Source organism: Lissotriton helveticus, chromosome 10 (assembly GCF_964261635.1).
Source record: "Lissotriton helveticus chromosome 10, aLisHel1.1, whole genome shotgun sequence".
Lineage (NCBI taxonomy): Eukaryota > Metazoa > Chordata > Amphibia > Caudata > Salamandridae > Lissotriton > Lissotriton helveticus.
In genome coordinates, this window is record NC_136071.1 from 1,051,370,970 (window position 1) to 1,051,396,409 (window position 25,440).

The window sequence follows — 25,440 nt, forward strand, 5'->3', positions numbered from 1 at the left end:
AAAGGGAAGGTGTTTCTTTTCACGACATAGATTGTACTAATGTTTTGGTCATTGCATTAATGGGCCATGATTTATAGATGTGTTTACTGAATAATAGAATAAGAGTATTAACATGCTTTAATTAATGAAGAAGTTGAATGCTATAATTATTATGAGAAATGCTGTAGGCCTGAAATGTTTTAACATTGATTTACACGTACATGTCTGGGCCAAGAAATGTTGCGAACCTTTTTGGAAGTCTATGAGAGTTGGGATCTTGGCTGCAGATGTCTGTCTGCAAGAGAAAAGGGGGAATCCAATTATAAATAAAATGAATAGAGGTCTGTTCAGTAGACGGCCCAGACATGGAGGAGGGTTCCGGAATGTTTAAGGGGTATCAGCGGGCCGGAGAAGAGTCTGAGAAGCAAGGTCAACTCCAACGTATGAGGCCCAACACAAGCAGCATGGAAAAAGCCAGAAGCTACACCACGTGAGGGGCGTCTCGCGAGGGGCGTCTCAATTGTTGTTGACTGTTTTGTATTAGGGACAGCACCCTTGGGTGGAGTTAGAGCAGATACCTGAGGACCCTAAAGAGAGCGGATGGGTAGGCAGAGAGGGGTCATGACTGGAGTACTATAGGTTTTCACCAAGAGACTTAGAGTGAGTGACTTCCCTTGGGGGTCATTCACTGCTGACACCTTTGTTAGGTTGGGATTTGGTTAAGTAGGGATACCATCTAGAGCAGGGTAGGGACAGCCTAACCTGTGCGTTTTCCTCCAACTTAAATGAAGGAGAGATATGCGTCAATGCTGATAGCTTTATTATTCTTAGAACTTGTGTTAGTAATTTCCGTTGCTCGTCTGAGGGCTTTCAGAGAGCACATGTATGTAGTTGGACCTGTGTATCTCGTGAATCTCATTCTGAGATGCCTGTATTTGCAGCTTATCCTATCCTTACAATAAACTTTTGAAAGCTAGAAGTTGTTTGTGATCTTTGGGAGCGAAGTCCTTTATTGGGTGAACTAGCTTGGTAATAGATGCACTTTCTTCCTCAAAGACAGGCAACAAAGGTTCAGTCGACCAGATCGAGGTTTGGATCAATAGTGATAAGGTATCGATCAAAATCTCGCCCTTCCAGTGCCATTATCCGCATTAACAACTGTTTATCCCCGCAGTACCTACTTGGACACACACAGCATTCTGGGAACTGTAGTGCACACGTACCTAGTGCACTACAGAAGGTGAGAAAGGACATTGTTCTTGTGGGCGGAGCGGACCAGAACCAATTGTTTTGAGGCAGAATATTTAAACGCACGATGACGCCTGCAACTCCTGAAAGACACTTGGCGCTGAAGAAGGCATATTAAATGGCGAAATGCATTTGCCTCACTGTTCATTTTGCTGAATAAAGAAGCCTCCCTGCAAACCCCTGCTGTGGCCTATGCTCTTTCTTCGGAGGAGTCTTGGTGATATTTTTAGCGCGTGAGCCAGAAATGAGCTTCACAGGCCCCCACACCCTCAAGTTGGCTTTGGTCTTGATGGCATCTGCTGCGGCAGAATTTTGTTGCTTTTCTAGGGTACTGGATAACCAAGGCCCACCTTCGGGTCCAGGAGAAGATGGGGCAGTGACTGTAGTTACTAACTCCACGCTGGGCGAGATTGGATTGCCAGACTTGCCCCCGCCGAGTGGAGGCCTGTTTCATGGAGGTTGATGCGGTCTGGGGACCCAGAGGAGCACCGGAGATCAAGCAACATGCAGGGGATTTGGCCAGATGACATTGGGGTACGATTATCCGCATTACCAACTGTTTACCCCCGCAGTACCTAAATGGACACAGACCGCACTCTGGGAACTGTAGTGCACACGTACCTAGTGCACTACAGAAGGTGAGAAAGGACATTGTTCTTAGGGGCAAAGCGGACCAGCACCAATTGTTTTGAGGCAGAATATTTAAACGCACAATGATACCTGCAACACCTGAAAGACTCTTGGCACTGAAGAAGGCATAATAAATGCTGAAATGCATTCGCCTCACTGTTCATTTTGCTGAATAAAGAAGCCTGCCTGCATACCCCTGCTGCGGCCTCTGCTCTTTCTTCGGAGGAGACTTGGTGATATTTTTAGCGTGTGAGCCACAAACGCGCTTTAGAGGCCCCCGCATCCTCAAGTTGGCCTTGGTCGTGCTGGCATCTGCTGCGGCAGACTTTTCTTGCTTTTCCAGGGTACTTGATTAACCAAGGCCCACCTCCGGGTCCAGGAGGAGATGGGGCAGAGACGGAGTTACTTACGCAGCGCTGGGCGAGATTGAATTGACAGACTTTCCCCCGCCGAGTGGAGTCCTGTTTAATGGAGGTTTATGCAGTCTGGGGTCCCAGGGAGGCACAGGAGTTCTAGCAACATGCAAGAGATTACCCCTGCCCTGCAGTACCTACCTGGACACACACAGCATTCTGGGAACTGTAGTGCACATGTACCTAGCGCAGTACAGAAGGTGAGAAAGGACATTGTTCTAGGGGGCAGAGCAGACCAGAACCAATTGTTTTGGGGCAGAATATTTAAACACACGATGACGCCTGCAACTCCTGAAAGACTCTTGGTGCTAAAGAAGGCATATTAAATGCCGATAGGCATTTGCCTCACTGTTCATTTTGCTAAATAAAGAAGCCTCCCTGAATACCCCTGCTGTGGCCTCTGCTCTTTCTTCGGAGGAGTCTTGGCGATATTTTTAGCGCGTGAGCCGGAAACGCGCTTTAGAGGCCCCCGTATCCTCAAGTTGGCTTTAATCTTGCTGGCATCTGCTGCGGCAGACTTTTGTTGCTTTTCCAGGGTACTGGACTAACCAAGGCCCACCTCCGGGTCCAGGGGGAGATGGGGCGGTGACGGAGTAACTAACCCCGCGCTGGGCAAGATTGGATTGCCAGACTTTCCCCTGCCAAGTGGAGTCCTGTTCCATGGAGGTTTATGCAGTCTGGAGACCGAGGAGGGCACCATAGTTCAAGCAACATGCAGGGGATTTTGCCAGATGACATTGTGGTGCCATTATTAGCATTAACAACTGTTTACCCCCGCAGTACCTACCTGGACACACACAGCATTCTGGAAACTATAGTGCACACATACCTAGTGCACTACAGAAGGTGAGAAAGGGCATTGTTCTTAGGGGTGGAATGGACTAGAACCAATTGTTTTGGGGCAGACTATTTAAACCCATGGTGACGCCTGCAAATCCTGAAAGACTCTTGGTGCTGAAGAAGGCATATTAAATGGCAAAATGCATTCGCCTCACTGTTCATTTTGCTGAATAAAGAAGCCTCCCTGCATACCCTTGGTGTGGCCTCTGCTCTTTCTTCGGAGGAGTCTTGGTGATATCTTTATTGCGTGTACCAGAATCGTGCTTCAGAGGCCCCCGCATCCTCAAGTTGGCCTTGGTCTTGCTGGCATCAGCTGCAACAGACTTTTGTTGCTTTTCCAGTGTACAGGATTAACCAAGGCCCACCTCCGGGTCCAGGAGGAGATGAGGCAGTGACGGAGTTACTAACTGCAGGCTGAGCGAGATCGGAATGCCAGACTTACCCCCGCCGAGTGGACTCCTGTTCCATGGAGGTTGATGCAGTCTGGGGACCCAGGGGGGCACCGGAGTTCATGCAACATGCAGGGGATTTAGCCAGATGACATTGTGGTGCAATTATCCGCATTAACAACTGTTTACCTCCGCAGTACCTACCTGGACACACACAGCATCCTGGGAAGTGTAGTGCACACGTACCTTGTGCACTACAGAAGGTGAGAAAGGACATTGTTCTTGGGGGCTGAGCGGACCTGAACTAATTGTTTTGGGGCAGAATATTTAAACACACGATGACGCCTGCAACTCCTGAAAGACTCTTGGCGCTAAAGAAGGCATATTAAATGCCGAAATGCAATCGCCTCACTGTTCATTTTTCTAAATAAAGAAGCCTCCCTGCATACCCCTGCTGTGGCCTATGCTCTTTCTTCGGAGGAGTCTTGGTGATATTTTTAGCGCGTGAGCTGGAAACGCGCTTTAGAGGCCCCCGCATCCTCAAGTTGGCCTTGGTCTTGCTGGCATCTGCTGCGGCGGACTTTTGTTGCTTTTCCAGGGTCCTGGATTAACCAAGGCCCACCTCCGGGTCCAGGGGGAGATGGGGCGGTGACTGAGTTACTAACTCTGCGCTGGGCGAGATTGGATTGCAAGACTTGCCCCCGCCAAGTGGAGTCCTGTTCAATGGAGGTTAATGCAGTCTGGGGACACAGGGGGGCACCGGAGTTCAAGCAACATGCAGGGGATTCTGCCAGATGACATTGTGGTGCCATTAACAGCATTAACAACTGTTTACCCCCACTGTACTTATCTGGACACACACAGCATTCTGGGAACTATAGTGCACACGTACCTAGTGCACTACAGAAGGTGAGAAAGGACATTGTTCTTGGGGCCGGAGCGGATCAGAACCAATTGTTTTGGGGCAGAATATTTAAACACACGATGACGCCTGCAACTCCTGAAAGACTCTTGGCGCTAAAGAAGGCATCTTACATGCCGAAATGCATACGCCTCACTGTTCATTTTGCTGAATAAAGAAGCCTCCCTGAATACCCCTGCTGTAGCCTCTGCTCTTTCTTCGGAGTAGTCTTGGTGATATTTTTAGCGTGTGAGCCAGAAACGCGCTTCAGAACCCCCCTCAACCTCAAGTTGGCCTTGGTCTTGCTGGCATCCGCTGCGGCAGACTTTTGTTGCTTTTCCAGGGTACTTGATTAACCAAGGCCCACCTCCGGGTCCAGGAGGAGATGGGCAGTGACGGAGTTACTTACTCGGCGCTGGGCGAGATTGAATTGACAGACTTTCCCCCGCCGAGTGAAGTCCTGTTTAATGTAGGTTTATGCAGTCTGGGGTCCCAGGGAGGCACAGGAGTTCAAGCAACATGCAGGGGATTTGACCAGATGACATTGGGGTGCCATTATCCACATTAACAACTGTTTACCCTGCCCTGCAGTACCTACCTGGACACACACAGCATTCTGGGAACTGTAGTGCACATGTACCTAGCGCACTACAGAAGGTGAGAAAGGACATTGTTCTAGGGGGCAGAGCAGACCAGAACCAATTGTTTTGGGGTAGAATATTTAAACACACGATGACGCCTGCAACTCCTGAATGACTCCTGGCGCTAAAGAAGGCATATTAAATGCCGATAGACATTCGCCTCACTGTTCATTTTGCTGAATAAAGAAGCCTCCCTGCATACCTCTGCTGTAGCCTCTGCTCTTTCTTTGGAGGAGTCTTGGAGATATTTGTAGCGTATGAGCCACAAACGCGCTTCAGAGACCCCCGCATCCTCAAGTTGGCCTTGGTCTTGCTGACATCTGCTGCGGCAGACTTTTGTTGCTTTTCCTGGGTACTGGATTAAGCAAGGCCCACCTCCGGGTCCTGGAGGAGATGGGGCGTTGACGGAGTTACTTACTCCGTGCTGGGCGAGATTGGATTGTCAGACTTGCCCCGCCGAGTGGAGTCCTGTTCAATGGAGGTTGATGCGGTCCTGGGACCCAGGGAGGCACCAGAGTTCAAGCAACATGCAGAGGATTTAGCCAGATGACATTGTGGTGCCATTATCGACATTAACAACTGTTTACCCCTGCAGTACTTACCTGGACACACACAGCATTCTGGGAACTGTAGTGCACACGTACCTAGTGCACTAAGGAAGGTGAGAAAGGACATTTTTGTTTTGGGGCGGAGTGGAGCAGAACCAATTGTTTTGGGGCAGAATATTTAAACACACGATGACGCCTGCAACTCCTGAAAGACTCTTGGCGCTAAAGAAGGCATATTAAATGCCGAAATGCATTCGCCTCACTGTTCATTTTGCTGAATGAAGAAGCCTCCCTGCATACCTCTGCTGTGGCCTGTGCTCTTTCTTCGGAGGAGTCTTGGTGATATTGTTAGCGCATGAGCCAGAAACGCACTTTAGAGTCCCCCGCATCCTCAAGTTTGCCTTGGTCTTGCTGGCATCTGCTGCAACAGACTTTTGTTGCTTTTCCAGGGTCCTGGATTAATCAAGGAGCGCCTCCGGGTCCAGGGGGAGATGGGGCGTTGACGGAGTTTCTAACTACGCGCTGGACGAGTCTGGATTGTCGGACTTTCCCCCGCCAAGTGGAGTCCTGTTCCATGGAGGTTAATGAGGTCTGGGTATCCAGGGGGGCACCAGAGCTCAAGCATCATGCAGGGGATTTGGCCAGATGACATTGTGGTGCATTATCAGCATTCACAACTGTTTACCTCCACAGTACCTACCTGGACACACACAGCATTCTTGGAACTATAGTGCACATGTACCTAGTGCACTACAGAAGGTGAGAAAGGACATTGTTCTTGTGGGCGGAGCGGACCAGAACCAATTGTTTTGAGGCAGAATATTTAAACGCACGATGACGCCTGCAAATCCTGAAAGACTCTTGGTACTGAAGAAGACATATTAATTGCCAAAATGCATTCGTCTCACTGTTCATTTTGCTGAATAAAGAAGCTTCCCTACATACCCCTCCTGCAGCCTCTGCTCCTTCTTCGGAGGAGTCTTGAATATATTTTTAGCGTGTGAGCCAGAAACGCACTTCAGAGACCCCCGCATCCTCAAGTTGGCCTTGGTCTTGCTGGCATCTGCTGCGGCAGACTTTTGTTGCTTTTCCAGGGTACTGGATTAACCAAGGCCCACCTCGGGGTCCAGGAGGAGATGGGACGGTGACGGAGTTACTTACTCCGCGCTGGGCGAGATTGAATTGCCAGACTTGCCCCCGCCGAGTGGAGTCCTGTTCAATGGAGGTCTATGCGGACTGGGGACCCAGGGAGGCACCGGAGTTCAAGCAACATGCAGGGGATTTGGCCAGATGACATTGTGGTGCCATTATCCGCATTAACATTAGTTTACCCCTGCAGTACCTACCTGGACACATACAGCATTCTGGGAACTATAGTGCACATGTACCAAGTGCACTACAGAAGGTGAGAAAGGACATTGTTCTTGGGGGCGGAGCGGACCAGAACCAATTGTTTTGGGGCAGAATATTTAAATGCACGATGACGCCTGCAACTCCTGAAAGACTCTTTGCACTGAAGAAGGCATATTAAATGCCGAAATGCATTCACCTCCCTGTTCATTTTGCTGAATAAAGAAGCCTTCCTGCATACCCCTGCTGCGGCCTCTGCTCTTTCTTCGGAGGAGTCTTGGTGATATTTTTAACGTGTGAGCGAGAAACACGCTTCAGAGGCCCCCATATGCTCAAGTTGGTCTTGGTCTTGCTGGCATCTGTTGCTGCAGACTTTTTTTGCTTTTCTAGGGCACTGGATTAATCAAGACCCAACTCCGGTTCCAGGAGGAGATGGTATGGTTACTGACTCCACGCTGGGCGAAATTGGATTGCCAGACTTACCCCACCGAGTGGAGTCTTGTTCCATGGAGCTTGATGCAGTCTGGGGACCCAGGGCGGCACCTTAGTTTATGCAACATGCTGGGGATTTGACCACATGACATTGTGGTGCCATTATCCGCATTAATGACATCATCCAGTGAATGTGGTTTGGTTCGTTATTTAAATATGTATTATGTATAGCAATCTGCATTGAAGAAGGAGTGGATATATAAATATAAATATCTGGATGGAGGATTTAGTAGCAGTGTGATTGACTGTTTACTTCACTAATTTATAGTGCCTCACTAAATATATTGGATAGTGACTAAACTGTGTCAATATCTGTATCACTTTGTCAGTTGTTGTGTAAACTGTTGCACCAGTTGGTTACTAACTATGTGAACATCTATATTAGTTATTGATTAGTTACCTGAGTATTTTTATGGGAGAGTGAATGTGTGTGTGGCTGGATGGTGATTGTTGAAGTGACTGTATGGATAACTGTATACTTGTAATAGTGATTTTATAACACACTAAGCATGAGTTACTATCTATATGAATAAATTAAGTGGTGTTTGTATAAGTGTGTAGCTGAGTACATGTAAGTATGATTCATTGTTTGTGAGTAGGATGACTGCATAAGTGAATAGGATGTGTGGTGGTGTGTAATGTCGATATAGGTGTATAAGTATATTTGATAGTGTTCAATTGATCATTGACAGCATGTATGAGTGAATCTATAGGTAAGTGATTAGATGTGTATGTAGATCTAGGAATCACTGAGTGGGTTTTTAGAAACTTGTATTGGTGTGTCAATGGATTCAAATATTGTACTCTGTATTTTACAGTGAGTGATGAAAGGTTATACTACTGTATGATGAGGTGTATCTTACTGTAACAAAGATGATGTCATCAGTTATGTCATCAGTGATGTCATTTGGGATGCTATCAGTGATGTCACTGACCATGTCATGGATGATGTAATATGTGACATCATCAGCAGTGGATTGCGGGCGCGCAAGTTATAGTTAGCAGAACTAAATATAACGGAGCAATTCCAATGGTTTTGTATGAGTGAAATGTCCAGCTAACTATAACAGTCCTGAAACCTGTGTTTTTTTTAGTGAATTTCTAAGATTTTTTAAATGCTAATTCCTAACTATAACATGTCTGAAACCTATGTTTTTTTCAGTGAATTTCAAAGGTTTTTTAATGATAATTTTTAAATGTAATAATAGTTATATGTATTTTTTTCATTCTGAATTTCTACAGTTTTTTAACTGTTTACTTTTTACATATTTTATTTCTTAAATTACATTATATATTTTTAATATGAATGGAAATACAATTTTTTTTAGATGTTGAAACTAAAATATAGTTTTTTTGTTGAATGTATAAGTGTAGAACTACATGTGTCTTGGTTAGTTAGGGGACTGCATGCATAGTGGATAGGGGTTTGAAGCAGTCCATGTGCTAAGGCCTGGCTCAGTGCATGAGTACTTGGGTACTGACTGAATGATTAGAGCACTGCAACAAAAGATTCCTAATGAGCAAATTCTTAACATAAGGGGTGGAGGCACTCATAAGGTGGTTGTCTCTAGGTTTCTATCTCCATAGCACAACTAACTGTCACGCATTGTCTCTTCTGCATAATATTATACCCTATATGTGTACCATTGTAAAGGGCTCTGATATCCTTTGGAATCTTGTTTGTGCTATATATAAACCTTTATGAATAAAATAAATAAATAAGGAGAGTGCCTGGGTGAATTAATAAGTGGTTGGGTTTTGGTGCAGTGAATGGATTAGAACATGGTGCTGAATTGGTCACTAGAGGAGTGCAAGGGGAGTGACATGGTGTTTGCTGGACGTGTATGGATACTGACTGGGGAATTGAAGTTGTAAAAGATAAGTGTGTAGGTGGTAAGAGGACTGCATGCATAGTGGATAGACGTTTGAGGCAGTCCATGTACTAATGCCTGGCTCGCTGCATGAGTACTTGGATACTAACTGAATGATTAGAGTACTGCAAGGAGAGTGCCTGGGTGAATTTATAAGTGTTAGAATTACTTTTTAGGATCAGTACTGGGCTCAAAGATGCAGCACTGAGGTCTCTCCTGATAAAAGGTGAGTAAATCGGAATTCGTGGTACCGCTGATTTTAGAGGACTATTTTAAAGTTCCAAAACTCCACACTTAGAAGAATTTCCAAGTGAAACGAGTCAATGGTAGCCTATGGCAGGAAATTCAAGTTACTGGTAAGTATAGTTAGAATTACTTTTCAGGATCAGTACTGGGCTCAAAGATGCAGCATTAAGGTCTCTCCTGATAACAGGTGAGTAAATCGGAATTCGTAGTACAGCTGATTTTAGAGGAATATTTGTAAGTTTCAAAAATCGACACTTAGAAACTTTTTCAGCAAAAAGCAGGCAATGATATCCTATGGAAGGAAACTCAAGTTACTGGTAAGTGCGGTTAGAATTACTTTTCAGGATCAGTACTGGGCTTAAAGATGCAGCACTGAGGTCTCTCCTGATAACAGGTGGATCAATCGGAATTTGTAGTTTGGCTGATTTTGGATGAATATTTTAAAGTTCCAAAACTCCACACTTAGAAGAATTTCCAAGTGAAACCAGTCAATATTAGTGTATGGAAAGAAATTCAAGTTACTGCTAAGTAGGGTTAGAATTACTTTTCAGGATAAGTACTGGGTTTAAAGATGCATCACTGAGGTCTCTCCTGATAACAGGTGAGTAAATCGAAATTCGTAGTTCGGCTGATTTTAGACGAATATTTGAAAGTTCCAAAACTCCACACTTAAAAGAAGTTCCAAGTGAAACCAGTCAATGGTAGCCTAGGGAAGGAAATTCAAGTTACTGGTAAGTACGGTTAGAATTACTTTTCAGGATCAGTACTGGGCTCAAAGATGCAGCACTACGGTCTCTCCTGATAACAGGTGACTAAATCGTAATTCGTAGTTTGGCTGATTTTAGAGGAATATTTGTACGTTTCAAAAATCGGCACAGAAACTTTTTCAGCAAAAAGCAGGCAATTATATCCTATGGAAGGACATTCAAGTTACTGGTAAGTGTGGGTAGAATTACTTTTCAGGACCAGTACTAGACTTTGAGATGCAGCACTGAGGTCTCTCCTGATAACAGGTGAGTAAATTGGAATTTGTAGTTTGGCTGATTTTAGGTGAGTATTTTAAAGTTCCAAAACTCCACACACAGAAGAATTTCCAAGTGAAAACAGCCTATGGAAGGAAATTCAAGTTACTGGAAAGTACGGTTAGAATTACTTTTCAGGATCAGCACTGGGTTTAAAGTTGCAGCACTGAGGTCTCTCCTGATAACAGGTGAGTAAATAGGAATTTGTAGTACGGCTGATTTTAGAGGAATATTTTAAAGTTCCAAAACTCCACACTTAGAAAAATTTCCAAGTGAAACCAGTCAATGTAAACCTATGGAAAGAAATTCAAGTTACTGATAAGTACGGTAAGAATTACTTTTCAGGAGAAGTACTGGGCTCAAAGATGCAGCACTGAGGTCTCTCCTGATAACAGGTGAGTAAATCAAAATTCGTAGTTCGGCTGATTTGAAAGGAATATTTTAAAGTTCCAAAAATCCACATTTAGAAGAATTTACAAGTGAAACCAGTCAATGTTAGCCTAGGGAATGAAATTCAAGTTACTGGTAAGTACGGTTAGAATGACTTTTCAGTATCAGTACTGGGCTCAAAGAGGCAGCACTGAGGTCTCTCCTGATAACAGGTGAGTACATCGGAATTTGTAGTTCGGCTGATTTTAGAGGAATATTTGTAAATTTCAAAAATCGACACTTAGAAACTTTTTCAGCTAAAAAGCAGGCAATGATATCCTATGAAAGAAATTCAAGTTACTGGTAAGTGTGGTTAAAATTACTTTTCAGGATCAGTTCTGGGCTCAAAGATGCAGCACAGGTCTCTCCTGATAACAGGTGAGAAAATTCGAATCCGTAGTTTAGCTGATTTTAGACGAATATTTTAATGTTCCAAAACTCCACACTTTGAAGAATTTCCAAGTGAAACCAGTCAATGTTAGCCTATGGAAGGAAATTCAAGTTACTGGTAAGTACGGTTAAAATTACTTTTCAGGATCAGTACTGGGTTCAAAGATGCAGCACTGAGGTCTCTCCTGATAACAGGTGAGTGAATCGGAATTTGTAGTTTGGCTGATTTTACTTCGGTCCAGTATATATAGAGTCACTTTCCTACACCATCCCCTCCCTTCACCACTGTGTAAACGCGCCGTGAGGCCGTTTTAATTTGGGAGATTAAGTCCCCTTAAATCCTGAATGTCCCTTGGGTCCAAGTAGCCCTCTAGGTACCTCCAGTAAGCGACACAGAGCTGGGTTGCAGAGAGGTGTAAAAAGGGGCACGGCTTGGGCCACCTCTCTGAAACACAGCGCAGTGGTGCTTACTGGAACTACCTGGTGGGCTAGTTGCCCCCCTAGGGTCTCGGGATTGAAGGGGAATTATTTCCCCAACTTAAAACACGCCACAGGGCGTGTTTGTGCACGTCACCTAAGGCCCCGTCCCCTCCCTTCTCCACTTTGTAAACACACCCTGAGTCTGTTTTAAGTTGGGAGATTAAGTCCCCTTGAATCCTGATGGTCCCCAGGGTCAAAGAAGCCCACTTGGTAACTCCAGTAAGCGCTGTTTCAGAGAGGTATAAAAAGGGGTATACCATGGACCACCTCTCTGCAACGCAGCACAATGGCGCCTATTGGAAGCATCTGGTGGGCTAATTGGCCCCCAGGGGCTCTCAGGATTGAAGGGGAAATATTTCCCTAACTTAAAACACGCCACAGGGCGTGCTTGCACACGTCACCTCCCTTCGCCCCTGTGTAAACGCGCCTTGTGTCCGTTTTAAATTGGGAGATTGTCCCCTTGAATCTTGAGGGCCCCTAGGGTCAAACTAGCCCACTAGGTTCCTCCAGTAAGCGCACCAGAGCTGCATTGCAGAGAGGTATAAAACGGGGCGTGGCCTCTGAACACCTCTCTGCAACACTGCTCCCTGGCGCATACTGGAGGTACCTGGTGGGTTAGTTGGCCCCCAGGGACCCTCAAGATTGAAGAGGAATTAATTCCTCAAGTTAAAACGCACCACAGGGCGCGTTTGCACAATGGTGAAGGAAGGGGGCGGGGTAGGAGGTGACATGTCTGCAAAAACGCCCTGTGGCGCATTTTAATCCAATCCTGAGGTCCCCTGGGGGCCAACTAGCCCACCAGGTACCTCCAGTATGCGCCAAGGACCTGCGTTGTAGAGAGGTGTTCTGAGACCACGTCCCTTTTTACAAAACTCTGCAGCTCTTAAAATTGGAAGGAACAAGCCCGGTTTCCAAGGAGCGATTCAGGACCATCACCACCCCTTGTTGTAAATAATTTTGTCCACCCTAAGCGTGGAAGGGTATACTCAGATGTGAGTCCCTTGCTCATTGCACCATCAGGATTCAAGCAAGCCGGGCCGAAGACGCCTGAAATGGCAGAAACCGGTCCCCGGAAGCTTGTTTCCTTCCCAGTGTAAGAATTGGCTTTTGTAGTCTGGTCTGCCCTGTTCCCATGATGCACTGTGCCAGGGACAGACTAATTTGCATACAGCCAGGTTCTGAAACTGGGATGGTGCAATGAGCTAAAAAACGGTGTTGGATCTAGCCCTGATCTCTTGACTGGATGAGAGTACTCTGCTTAATTCAGAGACTCTGTCCATCACCACCCCTTGTTGTAAATAATTTTGTCCACCCTAAGCGTGGAAGGGTATACTCAGATGTTAGTCCCTTGCTCATTGCACCATCAGGATTCAAGCAAGCCGGGCCGAAGATGCCTGAAATGGCAGAAACCGGTCCCCGGAAGCTTGTTTCCTTCCCAGTGTAAGAATTGGCTTTTGTAGTCTGGTCTGCCCTGTTCCCATGATGCACTGGGCCAGGGACAGACTAATTTGCATACAGCCAGGTTCTGAAACTGGGATGGTGCAATGAGCTAAAAAACGGTGTTGGATCTAGCCCTGATCTCTTGACTGGATGAGAGTACTCTGCTTAATTCAGAGACTCTGTCCATCACCACCCCTTGTTGTAAATAATTTTGTCCACCCTAAGCGTGGAAGGGTATACTCAGATGTTAGTCCCTTGCTCATTGCACCATCAGGATTCAAGCAAGCCGGGCCGAAGATGCCTGAAATGGCAGAAACCGGTCCCCGGAAGCTTGTTTCCTTCCCAGTGTAAGAATTGGCTTTTGTAGTCTGGTCTGCCCTGTTCCCATGATGCACTGGGCCAGGGACAGACTAATTTGCATACAGCCAGGTTCTGAAACTGGGATGGTGCAATGAGCTAAAAAACGGTGTTGGATCTAGCCCTGATCTCTTGACTGGGTGAGAGTACTCTGCTTAATTCAGAGACTCTGTCCATCACCACCCCTTGTTGTAAATAATTTTGTCCACCCTAAGCGTGGAAGGGTATACTCAGATGTGAGTCCCTTGCTCATTGCACCATCAGGATTCAAGCAAGCCGGGCCGAAGACGCCTGAAATGGCAGAAACCGGTCCCCGGAAGCTTGTTTCCTTCCCAGTGTAAGAATTGGCTTTTGTAGTCTGGTCTGCCCTGTTCCCATGATGCACTGGGCCAGGGACAGACTAATTTGCATACAGCCAGGTTCTGAAACTGGGATGGTGCAATGAGCTAAAAAACGGTGTTGGATCTAGCCCTGATCTCTTGACTGGGTGAGAGTACTCTGCTTAATTCAGAGACTCTGTCCATCACCACCCCTTGTTGTAAATGCATTTTCTGACCCAGCAAGTACGAATCGTATCGACAACACTCCGTACGACTCTTTTTCTACAGGAGCTTAAAACGTCCGTAAAAGCACATTTCGCCTCGAAATGCATAATAAACTGACCCCCCCGAGTATAGTGCGTACACCCCATGGTTGCAGGGGAACGGTGCATTGGGGTATGGTGCATACACCCCTGAATTTCAGGGGTACGGTGCTTATGTCCTTGTGCGTACACCCCATGATCGTAGGTGTACAGACCATAGGGGTACAGTTCATATACCCCAGTGTCGTAGGTGTACAGTGCGTACACCCTGTGCGCACACCCCTTGATTTTAGGGGTACGGTGCGTATGTGATAGTGTTGCCCTCCGTACGATTTGCTCATACGGGACATTTACCGAACGAACCGCGTACTTATTCCCCGGTCCTGATCGTACTTGATGGGTCGTTCTGCATTTTTACGAATCGTACAGTTCACTGTGTGGGTCGATGTCGTACTGATTTACCCTTCATTTTCGTACGGTTCGCAATGTTTCGGACGTATTTTCTCAGAACGGATCGTACTACGTGATTCGGACGGATTTGTACTGTTCGTACCGATACGGGTACGAATACGAATCGTCAGACGGATTTGTTTCCCGAATTGGAATCAACCCCTAAATGTCTGTCTCCAGTTAATTTCAACAACAGGCCCCTACCCAACCACCACTTTGCTTCAAATTTGAGTCAGACAGCACTGAGCAGCACACACACCACCAGCAACATAGCATTGTACCAATCAAGTAAAACATCAACGTACCACTGTCAGTCACACCACAGACTTGTGTAGGTCTGGTGTGTTGTTTACCTTTAGGCCTCTTCAAAGTCATCAACAATCATCTAAATTGGTTTGTTTCAGTGATTTTGAAAACGTTCTTCTGGTGGCAGTAGTCATGCTCTTGCCCACACCCTGAGTCATTCCATTATCTCTGATCCTCCTGAGTCTGACCCCGAGTATGGTGTCCAACTCCATACAGTGTCCCGAGTCCTGAATAAAAAATGCAATAGATTGTCCTGTAGTCGTACAATTTTGTTAGTGAACAAGAAGGGAAAGATTGAGTCACTTTTTGTATAGACTAGATTTGTGTTTGCAAACATTGCACTATCTAAGGGACTGGTCTGTTCTGAGTATTTGAGGATTATAAAGCATAGAAAAAAAAAAAGCAATGTGGACTGTGTGGAGTGGACCCGGTGAAGGAATCTTGCTATCCTATCTCTCAAAGTGGAAGGAAAATAAATAACCTTCAGGGGTAAATTATTGATCAGTCGTCCATTCTTGGGCCATCAACAATGTGAATCTCAAATCTGCATCATCACTAACACATTAAGCGTTAAAAAAAATCACACTCACACTGCCTGCCACCACATGAATCATCTTTTCTCAATCTCAACACACATCACTCAGCGTGCAATGCATGCCAGCATTTACCTGTTCTTCCGGTGTGCTCACCATGATCTATTGGTGGCACATTGCAAAATCCAGATCCTTCTCCATTTCTTCACGAAGCAGGGAATCGCCAGTGCAAATCAGACTATAATAATGTCACATGTGGGCTGTCCCTCTAGGGTAGCAAAGGAATGAATAGATAGTCAAGGTCATGGCCCAGAGTTGGAGGCAGGCACACATTTGTTTTCTCTCAGCTCAATGTCTTGCTTGAGGGAAATGGCTTTTGAGTCCGACTCCAATCTGGTAATAAAATGTGCCTAAGAGTTAGATGGTGGTCAACCAGACACACACAAAAAAATAAAGTAAATAATGTTCCATAGCTGTATATTTTTTAGGGGCGTCAAAGAAAGAAAATTTAGTAGACAGGGAAGTAGAGCTCATCCTCAAACTCTGGTGGTTCACACAGAATTAGGTAATCTAACAAACTACTTCCATGACCTGAGTCTCTGTCATCTTCCTCCTGTGGTGCTTCTCATATGGTGTAATCCAGTGGTATAAAGTGCTGATTCATGTTGATCATGGTTAATCTCTTGACATATTGGGGCAAGAGACTAGTCCTTCTCACTTTGACAACGGCACCAGCAGCCCTGAAAACATGCTCAGCGGAGAAACTGGCTACAGGGCAAGCCAGATAGTTTATTGCTAGACTGCTGAGCACTGGTCATTGGTGCCTTTTCTAATACCAATACACCAATGGGTTTTGATCAAGGTAGGCCTCTGTTGCCTCATCTAGATAGGCCTGGAACATTCACTCAATATTCATTGCTGGTGCTCCACTTTGCTCAACCTCTTTTGCATTCACCTCTGCGCTGGTCTTAAACCCTGCCAGTAGAAACCACTCAGTTGCAGATTTGGAGGCTGATGCTACTGGTATCGGTGTTGTTGATGGTGTTCTTGTCATTAGTTTTGGCTGTTGTGAGCCAAGAGCACTGTCCTCAGGCTCTGAACTTGAAGGCTGCACCACAGGATTTGTGTCCTGTACCAGTGGGCCTCTAATTCCCCGCCGTTCTTTTTCTAGCTCACTGCCTTGCTCAGCTATCCATGTTTTGTATTTCCTAACATCCACGTCTGAAAAGGGAATGAAAGTGGACAGTAATGGTTTGTACTGTGGATCAAGAATTGTGGCACAGATGTAATGTTTGGAGGACACAATGTCTCTTTGCACCCTTCTAATAGCAGACAAGCGAAGGATTAAGCTCTCCACCAAGTCATACAGATCTTTTATTTCTGAACGCCTGCGTACATTGCATACACTTCCTTTAGCTGTTCCTGTAGCATGTGCAACAATGGGATAGCTTGGCCCATGGTATTGTCCTCTTTGCTGACTTCCTGTGTGAAGCAGCATCTCTGTCAGGCATTTGACTAGGCCCTATTGGTTCATCTCAATGATCATGCCTTTTACAGTTGCATCTCCTCTTTGCATGACCTATTCATTGATCGGTCTGTCCTGCTTAAACAGGTGTTCAATCATGTAATAAGTGGCATTCCAGTGTGTTGGTACCTCAGTATGAGTGCTTTTACAGGCATACTATTATCATGCTGAAAGACCCTCAGCTGTTTCCGGGCTTTAAATGAATGGATGAAATGAGTGCAGATTCTCTGCGGGTAGACAGAAAGTTGCTTACTTGGTCTTCTTTTTTGAGATAGTCCTGTATAATGATGTTGAGGCAGTGCCCGAAACACAAGACCCTGAAATGACAACCATCGGTCATGGCCTTAACTATATTACTGCCTTTGTCTGTGGCAACAAATCCAATCTTAGGCCCTCTTAGTCGCTGCCATTCAAAGACCTCGTTCCAAAATGTTTGCAGCACAATGGGATTTCTCCATAGCGAACATCTCTTCTATGGCACACTTCCGAGCAGCATTAAAAATCTCAGCAGTGTCAACACCGCAGATATTTTTCTCTAGCCCCCACAAAAGAAATCCAGTGTGCAGTGATGCACATGTAATCAGTTGCTTGGCAACTGGTCCACAATCCACATGGCTGCTGTCAGGTAGATAGTGTGGACAGCACTTTGCTGCAAAGCCTGTCAAAGCAATTCAAGCACATCATGATGTAGCGCTAGAACAGCAACTCTGCCAAAAAAGGACCGGCTGGGAAGCTTCCATTTTGGGCAGATGGCGGCCACAAATTTAAGAAAACCCACCCCTTCAACAAAAGAAAAAAGAAGGAGGTCCAGTCCTAACACATTAGCCAGCTTTGTATTTTACAAACGTGCTGTTGGGTGGCTGCGTTCATACTGCCCCTCTGGCCGAAACATGGCAGTAATAGTAGCCTTAAATGTATTCTTTTCTGATGCCACTGATGCAGCTGACTTCTTGAGACCAGGTTGTGTAAGGCTCAATGTGCTTTTCAGCGGGGCAGTTACTGTCCTCTGTTGCTTTGGTGTCTCAACCTGAGTCTTGCGCCATTGCAAAGTTCCTGATGTGGGTGATACTACTGTACTGCTGGGAAGAGGGCTGCTTTGCGTAATGAAGATGTCTTCCTCTTCTTCTCCTTCCACCAAGATCAGATCTGATGTGGATTCCCTGCTCAGCCGGTTTTCCCCACCTTCTACAACAATACTTGCCTTTTTTTTGCTGCAAATGTGTGCCTCTCAATGACCGCATAGTGCTTTCTCAAATGGGTCTTTTGACCCCTGTTCCATAATTTGTACCAAGCTAACTCCAACTAATACTTGCTTTGAAAGAGAGCATATGGCAATGTTCACTCCCTTCTGGCTAACTGAAAAGAAATCCCAAACTGGGGAGCTCAACTTTCTGATGCTGCAGGTGCCACTGACAATGTCATATGAACTGGAGGTAGGTGGGTGTTTTTATGTTTGACTCTCTGCCGTTCCTGCTTCTGCTGAGGTGGTGTGGATGTAGGTCGCAGCCAGGACTTTGCTAATATGGCATCTGGTGGTGGTTGGATATGTGGTGCCACTGCCACGTCCCCCCGAGGAAGTTGGGATAGGGTAATGTGAGTCTCCTCTGGGGCTGGGCTAACATCCATAAAGACTGGCTCATCGTCATCCTCCTATTCTAAATCTGCCTCTGTAACTCCAAGGCTTTCTGGAACCTTCCTTTTCCCTAGCCTCATCTGAGTCATCTCATGGCGTGCCTCATCCTCAGACTAAGGCGGGATCCTAGGTGTGTCTAGATCATCAGAAGAGGGGCTTGAAGAAGAAAATTATGCACTTTTAACACTCCTTTTTGTAGCAGAAGATCTGGAAGACAATGGATCTTCTGGAGCAGATTGCTCTACTTCCTCAGCATGAAGCGTAATCTCTTAAACTGCTACTACCTCAGGAGGAACTACTATTGGCATTTGTGGTTGTTGTTGTCCACTTCTCTGAGTGTCCTACAATGATTGGGGACTACTTTGTCGGCATTGACGTGATTAGACTGGCAGCCTCTGTGGCAGACATTGACTTGGGCCTAGATTGAGGTTGGTCCACTGATTTGGTGGTGCTGCTCCCAGCTTCCACCCCAGAGGTCGGTACAACAGGCACAGTTTTAATGTTTTCCAGAAACCATCTGGGGCAACATTCTAGTGGTGGCTACTTTCTTGGTACTAGTTTTAGGCTTAGCAGTGGTACCTTTCTTTGGGGCCATCTTGAAGCTGGTAGTTAGCAGTGGCACTTAGTTTCACAAGTTGAAGAGATGGCTGATGTGTGGGTCACTCACGCGTCACGCCGAGCACAGGACTTCTTTCTGTTAGTACTGTGAGTGTTGTGTTGTATCTTGTTGCTGTCTACTTGTTGTACACCTAAAAAAAAGAAGCAAGATGGACATCAGTGAAAGTAGCATTGTTGCTGTTCAATTAGTAGCACAAACAAAAAAATATAATTTAGTGTGTGGTCACTGGCACTGCTGTGCTGTTACTCCCCTAATTAACAATACAGCGTAAATAATATATCTACTCATTCGTAAAACGGTAAACCACACAAACATATACTTTCTTGGTAACTTACAACTCAGGAAGAATAAGAGAGAGTAAAAACAACAACAACATACAGATGAAACTGTTTGCTTTATGTGCGGCATGTAACATCACCTCACAGACGACGTGTGATGTGGCACTGACTCTGAGGTAGGTGCACTTGACAAATGACAATGAAAGGAATAATCCCATGACAATTAATGCTGTTGTGCACCTTTAGCAGACATGGAGTTGATTTGATTTAAGCAAAATGTAGTGGAAAATGGTATAAACAAATAATATTTTTTTTAATTACACAAAAAAGGTTTAAAAATTGAAAACATAATTTACCAATTAGTGGCTTTAAAAAACTGAAACATTTAAATTATTATGTAGGTATCAAGGACCCCCTGATATGGATCGGACTCCTGGGTCAGGGAAAACAATTTTTATGTAAAGGTATCTACCCAGGCAGACAATTAGAACAAAAGCTGGCTATTCAGAAAAACATATTCATAAACATATAACAATAAAATTAATGCAATGGACTGGAATGATATCAAAAAAAGTTAATTTTTAATATAAATATAAAAGATGTAAGGATACATGTAATTCAATAAAAAAGGTTACACAATAAGAGTAATTATTACTTCATGTGGCTTTTCATTAATAAATATAAAGCAGACATATCGATATACATAAAAAAGGGCTTTTTCTTAAAAATAAATTCTCTGGTTATGAAACATAGGGCTGTGTGTCAACGCGTTTCGACAAAGTCTTTTGTCTTCATCAGGACAAATGGGTATTCAGCCACTTTTTCTAAATAGAATAAAACAAAATAACATTTAAGTCACAGTGCATTGCTATTTCTTGTATTCACAAAGATAGAACATGATTCAGTTGAAAGAAATTTTTCTTTTTCTTTTCTTAGCCAGACTTATGTTGTAGTACAAATTCAATGAGGACACAAAGTTGGAAAACATACATATTTCATAGACTTAATAATCAAACGTACATCTCAGTCCTATTAATAACGGAAATATTCCTAAAAATGCATGTTCGATAGAAGTTGGCGTAACATTTTTGGAATTTCACATTTCAAAATAGTACCTATAGTTATAACTAAACAGAGTAAGCTATTATAAAAGGCTTTATTCAATCTATCTAACATACATTTAATTTTTTAATGGTAGACGACCTATCTTTAAGAAGGGAGCGGGGAATTAGGCTAGAGGTTAATATTATTAATGAGACAGATTCATTATACATTCACTGGACTGTGCCGGCAGGATATCTAGTTTAGAAACCAAAAGTTAATGAAATTTGGTAAAAAAGATCTGATTCTTTTAGAATTTATATTGCGTCGACTAGAAGATCAAAAAGACTGATATGTTATAAAAGTAGACGGATTCAAAGGAACCTTCCTTGATTTATTAAGTTTTTACTGACTATTCTTACCTAAAAAAGATTATGGACCGATAGGTTCGAGGTAGATGAAGGGAGTAAGGCACCTCTCCTCTAATATCCGGAGTCGGTATGTGATAACTGTTTAGAAAAAAACAATTACGATGTATAAAATCCTGTACCAATTTAATGGATGTTTCAAATTTCTCCTTATTTCAGTTAGTCGTTCTGTTGGATAATATTCTTACCTGTTTAGACAGTATTCACCGCTTCCATCTTACTTCTACCTACAACTACTTTTCATCGTCTTTTAAAAGAGAGGGAAACCCCAAACGTTCTCCGTTATTTCCATCAAAAAATGACGTTACAGTTGATAAAGCTGGTTGTTCGTTTAGCTAGAAAAAATATATGGGTTTGTGTCAATCGCTATTCAAAGGATCACTTAAAGGGTCTAAAGTACCTTCTCTTTGCTAATATTTACCTTTCGCAGAGCACTCAGGGAAACGCAGGGCACTCAGGGAAACGCAGGAATGGGCGGAAACCGTAGCGTGTCTTTGCTTCGCTTTCGTTGAAAGGCGGCTGTAATTCAAATTGGATGCCTGTTGAAAGGAACACGCCCGCTAGATAGAAAAAGGATACCAAAACCACTCGGTTAAGATTAAGGTCGAGGTATGATGGGGGAAGTCTTAACAAGATTCCGTTTAGGTAATACGGAATTACGTACTAACAATGCGGAGGTTGTGCGGAGCTTAACGAGTTCTTACCGTTGTGATATGCGCGGAGCTTGAAACGTCTCTACCTCCCTCAGCAGTTCGTGTAGAAAAGGGTGATTACGTGTAGTCCTTTTACCACTGCTATTTATTTCCTGGAAAAGAAAAGAAAAGAAGAAAAGAAAGATACCCACAGCCGCCTTTCAACGAAAGCGGAGCAAAGACACGCTACGGTTTCCGCCCATTCCTGCGTTTCCCTGAGTGCCCTGCGTTTCCCTGAGTGCTCTGCGAAAGGTAAATATTAGCAAAGAGAAGGTACTTTAGACCCTTTAAGTGATCCTTTGAATAGCGATTGACACAAACCCATATATTTTTTCTAGCTAAACGAACAACCAGCTTTATCAACTGTAACGTCATTTTTTGATGGAAATAACGGAGAACGTTTGGGGTTTCCCTCTCTTTTAAAAGACGATGAAAAGTAGTTGTAGGTAGAAGTAAGATGGAAGCGGTGAATACTGTCTAAACAGGTAAGAATATTATCCAACAGAACGACTAACTGAAATAAGGAGAAATTTGAAACATCCATTAAATTGGTATAGGATTTTATACATCGTAATTGTTTTTTTCTAAACAGTTATCACATACCGACTCCGGATATTAGAGGAGAGGTGCCTTACTCCCTTCATCTACCTCAAACCTATCGGTCCATAATCTTTTTTAGGTAAGAATAGTCAGTAAAAACTTAATAAATCAAGGAAGGTTCCTTTGAGTCCGTCTACTTTTATAACATATCGGTCTTTTTGATCTTCTAGTCGACGCAATATAAATTCTAAAAGAATCAGATCTTTTTTACCAAATTTCATTAACTTTTGGTTTCTAAACTAGATATCCTGCCGGCACAGTCCAGTGAATGTATAATGAATCTGTCTCATTAATAATATTAACCTCTAGCCTAATTCCCCGCTCCCTTCTTAAAGATAGGTCGTCTACCATTAAAAAATTAAATGTATGTTAGATAGATTGAATAAAGCCTTTTATAATAGCTTACTCTGTTTAGTTATAACTATAGGTACTATTTTGAAATGTGAAATTCCAAAAATGTTACGCCAACTTCTATCGAACATGCATTTTTAGGAATATTTCCGTTATTAATAGGACTGAGATGTACGTTTGATTATTAAGTCTATGAAATATGTATGTTTTCCAACTTTGTGTCCTCATTGAATTTGTACTACAACATAAGTCTGGCTAAGAAAAGAAAAAGAAAAATTTCTTTCAACTGAATCATGTTCTATCTTTGTGAATACAAGAAATAGCAATGCACTGTGACTTAAATGTTATTTTGTTTTATTCTATTTAGAAAAAGTGGCTGAATACCCATTTGTCCTGATGAAGACAAAAGACTTTGTCGAAACGCGTTGACACACAGCCCTATGTTTCATAACCAGAGAATTTATTTTTAAGAAAAAGCCCTTTTTTATGTATATCGATATGTCTGCTTTATATTTATTAATGAAAAGCCACATGAAGTAATAATTACTCTTATTGTGTAACCTTTTTTATTGAATTACATGTATCCTTACATCTTTTATATTTATATTAAAAATTAACTTTTTTTGATATCATTCCAGTCCATTGCATTAATTTTATTGTTATATGTTTATGAATATGTTTTTCTGAATAGCCAGCTTTTGTTCTAATTGTCTGCCTGGGTAGATACCTTTACATAAACATTTAAATTATTAAACATAAATGAAGTTGTCTTCAAATATGTATTGAATAAGTTGTTATTAAACTGCTATCTCATTGCTAAACCATCCATGCAGTCTATGGCAAAATCGGCTGAACTTGTTTGGACGCACAAAATGGCTGCCAACTAATGTCACATTGTCATCAACAACAACACTGAGGAGAAGAGCATTCATTGGGAACAAGGATAAGAGTCAAGAAGACATGTAAGCTTATAGGGAAAGCACACTGGCTGGCTCCACATAATGGCCATCAGCCACATGGTCAGTTTGGTCACAAACAAGAAGTTGGAGCCTAGAACAAAGAATGCGTGCAGGCTTATGGCAAAAGCACACTGGCTGCCTACATAAAATGGCCACCAGCCATATGGTCACAACAAGAAGCCAGGAGGCCTAGAACAAAGAAAGAACGCATGCAGGCCTATGGCAAAAGCACACTGGCTGCCTACACAAAATGGCCGCCAGTCACATGGTCACAACAAGAAGCTGGAGGCCTAAGACAAAGAACTCATGCAGGCTTATGGCAAAATCACACTGGTTGCCTAAACAACATGGTCCACAGCCACATAGTTACAACAACAAGAAGCTGGAGGCCTAGAACAAAGACCACATGTAGGCCTATGGCAAAAGCACAATGGCGGTCTACACAAAATGGCCACCAGCCACATGGTCACAACAAGTAGATGGAGGCGTAGAACAAAGAACGCATGCAGACCTATGGCAAAAGCACACTGGCTGCCTACAAAAAATGGCCACATGGTCATCCACAAGCCACAACAATAAGAGGCAGGAAGTCTGTAAAACAAGGAAACAACACATGCAGGCCTAGGCGGGGACAGTGCAATGAGTATTCAAAATGTTTCCTGCCACTGGCCACATGGTATCTGGAACAAAGGCAATGTTGGCCTATGGCAAAAACTCAGACAAAAACACTGGCCAGACAAAGGAGGCATGGTAAAACAGAGAAAACATCATTAATTCAGCAATATCAAAATTCAAAAATTATTGTGCTAAATTAATTTTTTTACAACAAGACACATCCTTTAAAGGCATTACTCCACCTAGTCCTGTCTCATATACTCTGTTTACATGAAAGAAAACCATGAAATTCCACAAAAAAGCATGTTTTGTATTTCAATCCAAATCCATCCATGGCCTTAATGCTGTAAACACTATAGAAACTGTTGTTTCATGTACCCATGACTAGCACTGGGCCTCCTGGCCGGAAGGCCAATTGGCAGACTAGGCCACATAGTGAATTCAATAAAAATTTCAAATTTATCAAAAAACATATAGAAAATGTAGTAAACAGTAAAAGATGTTTCCTTTACAAAAGAAGAAAAATTAAATGCAAAGAAATCACTAGGCCCCTACTGAAACAACAGGTCACCCACCACAATACATTTTAAAAATCTATTAAAAGTACAAATAAATCCACGTGCATGGCTTCAATCAAACAATCAATATATCTAATAATTGGTTCAGGAAAAAGATCACCCAAAACTATATGTGATCCAACATACTCAATATAAGAATAAAAGTAATAAAAAGAAAACCAGAAGTAGATAAAACAGTGAAAGAGTAATTGAAGAAGCCCTTTAGACAGTGTTACTGGTATCAAAAAAACATTATTTATTACATGCAGTACAAAAAGCAACTCTAAAAACAGTTACGCTCAAGACAAAAGTGCTGGTGTACATAAAAGAGAAACATGTATCACAAACCAGATATGTGGCAAACAAAACCATTAAATATTAAGGTAAAGGAACAACATAAACATAAATAATGTGTCCTTAATTCAATTTTGGCCACAAAAAGCATCGACGGCATTTCGACCACTATGTTATTATGCGGTCATCTTCAGGACTCACAATTTGCTTGAGCGTTGTATATCTGTCCAGTAAACCAGTAAAAAAAATCATTTTTAATTATATTTATTCAATTATACATACATTTACGTCACTGTAGACTTCTTCGAGG